General features: G+C 44.1%; 1 protein-coding gene across 1 annotated transcript in view; it reads right to left on the reverse strand.

The window, feature by feature from the left end:
- Positions 1 to 4,064: 4,064 nt before the first annotated feature.
- Positions 4,065 to 6,739, reverse strand: part of Lrp12 (low density lipoprotein receptor-related protein 12) — a gene marked incomplete in the record, with an annotated part of 51,226 nt that continues 48,551 nt past the window's right edge. The window contains 1 exon segment of the mRNA XM_013512743.1: positions 4,065 to 6,739.

Raw genomic sequence — 6,739 nt, forward strand, 5'->3', positions numbered from 1 at the left:
GGCACGTGGGCGCCGCCGCGCCTCCCGCGTGGTCTTCCCGAGCTGCGCGGGGCGCCCGTCCGGCCCAGACGGAACTGCACAGCGAGACCCTGTCTCACGATTTTTTCTCATTCTTCTATCCACCCCGCTTTCTCTGACATCTACTTATCCCTATCCACGGTTTCCTCTGGGAAAGGTTTATTGAATAGGATACACTGGAAACCACACGTGACTTTTTAAGAATGAGGCATTTTTACTGTCCATAAACTCTGGGATTTGCAGTGAATCTTTGAAGGGAACAAGAAAAAAATACAAGCAATCACTCAAGGCAGAAAGCCTTCGTTTATTGCAGTATAAGGGAAGCAGTCTCCAAGGGGAAAGCGAACCTGTGGTCATGGCTTACAGCCAATGGCGCGGGGGAGTAAGCGGACTGCTTTTTCACTGGCGGAGATAATCCGGTGTTTCTGATAGGACTCGTATTTGTTTCGGGTAACGTCTGAAGTCCCAGGAACGCGTGTGGCCAGGCCCGTCCGGCCCTGGAGAAGCCCGTGGGCGAGCTCCACTGAGCACGGGCAAGCCCGCCCAGGGAGGAGGCAGCAGACCTTGCACGGGCTTTGGCCCCTTGGATAGGCGGTTCTGGGACAGGTACCAAAAATATGGTCTAGGAATCACCTGGGGAGGAGGCGGAGGAGGAGGCCAGGCAGGGTGCCCGTGGCAGGCGTCATGTCAGGTCAAGGGCAGGACTGGCACGAGAGCGCCCCTCAGCAAATACTCATAAAACAGTCGAATGTGAGTACACTAGACACAGGGTTTAAGCCTTCACATGTATTATTTCATCTCTGTGAGAGTGCCATGGTGTAGGAAACATTATGTCCACTTTACAGACATGAAAACTGGAGCAGAGGTTGACAGCCAAAATATGCTACTTTGACCAGGTGATATCCAAGGTATCCGGAACCGCCACGTTATACTGGTGAATAAATGAAAATGAACGGTGTTTTCTGCTAATTGATAAAGCAACTGCTTTTCTCCTGCGGAATATGCTGGAGTTACTTTCTTTCTTCTGGGACAAAATACCTGACACTCACAACCTAAGGAGGAAAGTGTATTCTAGCTCACAGTTCACAGAGGTGTCAGCCCCTAGTTGGCTGGCTCCAAAGCAGAGGTGTCCGACAGAGCAGAAACAGTCCACGGCAGGGCGGACAGGAAGCAGCAGCCGTCCACTTCCCTTTTGACTTAATCCGGGCTACAAGCCTACTGGTTGGTGCCACCCACATCCAGACCGGGTGTTCCCTCTTCAGTAAATCCCTCACGGACACTCTCAAGATAGAGAAGCGTACATCGTAGTGTACAGTCAAAATACCAAAATGGGTGAACTGTGTAAGGACCATCCACAGGAATCAGGAACCGGAAGCAGCTACAATTCACCGCGGAGACACATAGGGCTTATGCCGACATGCGTGTTCATATATGTGGACACGCAAAGGACTCTTTTGAAGTCTAGAAAAAATCAGCTGCACTAGTTACTTCATTTTCAGAAATTCCTTCCAGCTCTAAAATTCTGATTTTTACTGTTTCTGTTTCACCCTCAATATTAAGTATGGCAGTAGAAAAATGCAATCATGCCAACTCAAACTGCTAATAACGACATCCAATTTGGAAGCCACTCCCGAGAACAGGCTTTCCTCTACTGCTTGCTTCTGACCTACCTGCGTGGAACAGGTCCTGTCCCATGGCTGTCTTTCCCGGAGTTCAGGGCAACAGGGCAGGCTGGACGGAGCGCAGCACTAAGGCAGGCCCGGGGCTGCGGCAGCGCGGCGAGCAGCTAGGCACTGAGCGTGCCTCCTCCTGTCTCGGCGGCCTCACCCGCTCCCCGACCTCCTGTCACCTCGATGACTGTGGGCTGTGGGAAGCAGCAGCGACTCAAAGGCCGCAGCAGATGCCCTCTTTGCACTTCGGGTACAGGGGAGCGCCGCAGGGCTAGGGTGGGGCCCGCCACACAGCCCACCTCTCCTCTGGTTGGCACTGACTGGTGCTCAGAGGTGCTGCCCAACACAGTGGTGAGACCCCGTCCTCTAGGGAGGATCTGATGACCATCTGAGCAGCGTCCCAATGGGCAGGTTTAGTCAATGTGCACCCTGAGTACATCTACATCTACAGCTTGCCAGAAATATGCACATCAGGAAAAAATCTTGTATAAATATTTTAATGACCTATTTATTGAGACACCATGAGATTAATACAAGTTACCTTTGGCCTCTGCAATTACAGTGGGTGCTCAGAGGGGTAGCCACGAGTGTCCAGACATGCATCACTATGGTGAACTGTCGAAGGGTGTATGCGTTCTTTTGGTAGACTCTGTATACAATGATAGTTCAGTTCAGGAACTTTCTTTCCACCATTCTGGTTACAGCCTTAGTTGGACAAGAACCGAATCAACTTCAGTGTTAGGCTCAACGTGACTTTATGGGGAAATCTGATTCGGTTCTTGTCCAATTCGGTTTGTGATCAGAATTACGGCAAGAATTATGTTCCTGAACTGAGGCACCACTGTATATTTTACTGGGGCTTGAACCCTGGGCCTTTGCATTGAGTTAATCCCATTTTTATTTTTTGAGACAGAGTCTAAGTCATTAAGTTACCCAAACTGGGCTTGAGCTTGTGACATGCCTGCCTCAGTTTCCCAGAGTGCTGGGATTATAGGCACGTTCCACTGTGCCTGGCCTGAGAATATACTTCCTAAAAGTGTTCTTGGGATATTTTAAAAATGGAAAGACAATAAACTCCAAAGACAAATATTATACATACTATTTAATGTCATAAAAATAAAAAATAAAAGAACCAAAAAACACTACTACCAGTTATATAAAGAAATTCCATTACCTGGGAAGAAGCAATTATGGAAAAATTCCCCTTTAAAAACTTTTGGGTTTAGCCAGGCATGGTGGTGGCACACACCAGCACTTGGCAGGCTGAGGCAGGAGGATCCTTCTGAGTTCAAGGCCAGCCTGGGCTACAAAGTGAGCTCAAGGCCAACCTGCACTGCATAGTGAGACCCTGTCTCAAAGACAAACAAAACAAAACAAAACTTCTGAGTTAAAGAGGAAATCAAAGGTGAGACTTAAGGTGAGGGGTGGAGCTCCATGGTGGAGGCTTGAACCCTGGCCCCGCAAGAACAAAAACGCTGAAACTTAGGAACGTCTAGAAAATAACAGCAATGACAACCCTAGTGCACCTAAGCGATTTAGCTTAAGGAACACTCGAAACTAAGTCCATGCCTTCAGTCACATGTTACTAAGAAATAAATGAATCAAAAGAAGTTAGGGAAAAATAATGAAAAGCAAAAAGATTTATTGAAGTGGAAATCAACTAATCAAAAAGCAAAAATAATTACAAATACAGGTAAGACATGACGCTTTGGGGAAACCACACACACACACACACACACACACCACACAGGCCAACTGTTAGCTTTGTCCTTTTTTTCTGACAGGGTCTCCTTTTGGTGTGTAGGCTAACCTCCAACTTGTGAGTGTAAGTAATCCTCCTGCCTCAGCCTCAGGAGTAGCCAGAGCTACAGGAGTGTGGCACCAGCCTGGCTGTTGGTTACCATAATCAAGAAGTAGGGTGCAAGCACCGTCCTCACAGATGAAACAAGAACTGCGCTCAGCTCAGGCAAATCAACCTGAAAATCTGGATGATATGGGTGGTCCTTGATCCCAGAGAAGACATCACAACCCCGCAGACCAGGTGCTACAGACTACAAGAAAACTATCAAAACCATTTCCTAAGTATCTGCCAGACCAATGATTTCACTGAAATTGTAAGGAAGAGAAAATTCCAAAGCAATTTAACTTGTGCAGAGCACAGAAACTGGTGGAAAGTTTCCAAATCCACCAGCATAAAACTAATATAAATTTTCTCAAAGATGTGTGCATGCACACACACACACACACACACACACACACACGCACGCACAAGCACACACGCATGCGCACAGAGGGGCTAGTTTCACTGGCAGGTATAAATGCCAAGTATCTCAAACAAAATAGGAAACACAATCTAGCAATGTATTAAAAAATACACACTGTCAAATAGAATTTATTTCAGGAATGCAAAGATGAGGATGGTTTAAAATTACAAAATATATTTATAAAACCCACCATACCAGAATTAAAGGAGAATCACTGATATATTCCCATGGATGTTGAAAAGGCATGTGATAAAATCTGACATGCATTCTTAGAAATCTTGTTTAAAATACAAATCATTGGATACTCCTCAATATGACCAAATCTATCTGCCTCAACCCAGTTCATGTCATCATAGCCAGTGTGATTTCACATTTGTCTAGAAGTACTTACTAGCAATTAAACAGGACACAAATTCACAGGCAACCTGCTTATCAAGACTTGTAGATGACACGATTATGTAGCTGAAAACCATTATTTCAAATTATAAGAAAGCAAAGTCTGGTGGCTGGGCAGAACACTAACATTACAAATCATTTGCCTGTATGTATACTAAAATTAGACTAAATAATACATGGAAAGGACTTTGCTAATCATAGTGACAAAATGATGGGATCTGTAAAGAAAAAACCTGAAGATGCATGACATTTCTGTAAACTAAACTACATCTGAAGGAAATACCCCCCCAAAATAAACAGGCACTCTTTAGAGGGCACCAGGATTTAGAGAAAAAGGTTTTGATATAATGATATAAAATTCCCTTAAGTTAATCAACAAAATTAAAACTGTCTAAAAAAAAAGTTTGTGGGTCTCAAGTTAATTCTGAAGCTCAGCTGTAAAAATACGCAAGAATATCAGACATACTTTAAAGTAAGTTACTGAACCAGTGCAGTGCTGGCACAAAAGGAGGCAGGTTAACTGGAAAGAAGAGAAGTAGTCTAAACACACACCCCAGTAATGTGGGATTTTCCTGCATAGAAGCTCAATCGCAAACTGATAAAGGGTGTACTAGTTAGTAAGTAGCTCTGGGGGAACTAGTCACCTGGCGGGGAGGGGGCGGGAATGAAACCCTAAATTCAGGGTTGACTACCAACTTAAAGGTAAAAAGTAACAGATACTCAACTCCAAGTACTCCAATGCTAATGATGGGTTTTCTCTTGAGAAAAGCGCAGAAAAGGCACGCAGAGTACAAGCTGCACTGCGATACGTGCACGTGCAGACCCAGGGGGCCCTGCGTGCGGCTGGGCGCACAGCCTGCGGTGTTTCCGGAGGGACGCGCGAGAACACGGCACTGGCGCACATCTCTTTGAAGGGGACCTACAGGGTGGGTGTCGGGTAGGAGAGGGACCGTTTTCCACTGTTGGAACCAGGATGGTGTAGCAACTAAGAAAAAAGGAAATAAAATATATGCCAGAAAATAAAACCAAAACCCTACAGTCAATGGTGTATTATCAACAGGAACTGAAAGAACATTAATCTGCTGAGTTCTGTTAGAATACACTATAGGGCCCCAAAGTGTACGTAAAAATAATGTGAAAAGAGAACCAATCGTGATGCTCTATCTTCCAAGGTACCCTACACAGGAGGTAAACGCTCCAGGTCCTGAGGGCCTCTCACCCTGGCCGGAGTGTACAGTACTGCTCCCCTCTACAGGAGTGAAGGAGAATATACCTGCTTTCCCTTTCTTCTACATTAGGTATTTTACAGCCCAAATCTGTATTTATACCACAACTCAACAAAAATAAAGAGAAAACTTTGATTTAAAAAGTACCTCAAGGCAATAAAAAAATCATTTTAATTTTTGATACATATTAAAACATTTTAGTCAGTTCTTCCTGACTGCATAACACAAGTACACAAGACCTCAAACATGCTTTAAAATGACATTCAGCAAAGTACTTAAATTTAATAAATAGCAATAATCCCACACAAATACATTTTCGTACTCAATCATGAAGCTACTAAAACAGACAGCTAAAGAATAAATAAACAGGAGTTGACAATAAAAAAATAAACAGGTTTTGCAATTCACTCTACTTAAAAAAGGGAGGCATCTGAATTATGTCTTAATTCGCTTTTCTTCAAAATTACAGCATGACCCCCCCCACGAATAAAATATATTGAAAAAAATCACTCTTACAATAACGCAGTTTTTAAATACAACAAATAAATATGAGACTGGCAAAGCAACTTCAAGTTGTAATACAAATGCTCCCCAACCCCCAAAAAAGCTACGGAAATATATAGTCACTGCGGTAGCAAATAATAGTATTTAAAGTGATAGTGCTTGTGCACTGAACTCATCTGAGACCTTGACACGACTTTAGTGCAAATCCGTAGGGTCCAATACAAGCACAACCCTAGAATATTAGGGAAAAACGTTACCAGCTGGAACTTCCATGTACAATTTCTGTACATATTTTATAAAGTTCGAAGTTTAATGCATAGTAGAATATCTTCATCTGCTTAACTGTCCCTAAATAGAGATGAAAAAGGAATGACTTGGGATTTTAGCATTTGGTTTGTACCATGTTATAGTATTAAAGTCAGTATTAGAAAATCTATAAAAGTTTTACTCTTGCCCTTAATTCACCTAAGTCTACCTAAGTTCACACCACTGTATGTCAAACCTAAGAGCAAAGCTTCGAGGGAGTTTTTTCCCTTTGACAGTATGATAACTCCAACGAAAGCGAAATGCAGTACCGCACAAACAGAAAGGCGAGCGTAAGGACGCGTGTTCTTTTTGTACACGAGGACCGCCCCGTCCAGCGGCCGGCACGCGGCGCGGC

This window comes from Chinchilla lanigera, unplaced genomic scaffold (genome assembly GCF_000276665.1).
Source record: "Chinchilla lanigera isolate Chin_1 unplaced genomic scaffold, ChiLan1.0 scaffold00016, whole genome shotgun sequence".
In the NCBI taxonomy this organism is placed as follows: domain Eukaryota; kingdom Metazoa; phylum Chordata; class Mammalia; order Rodentia; family Chinchillidae; genus Chinchilla; species Chinchilla lanigera.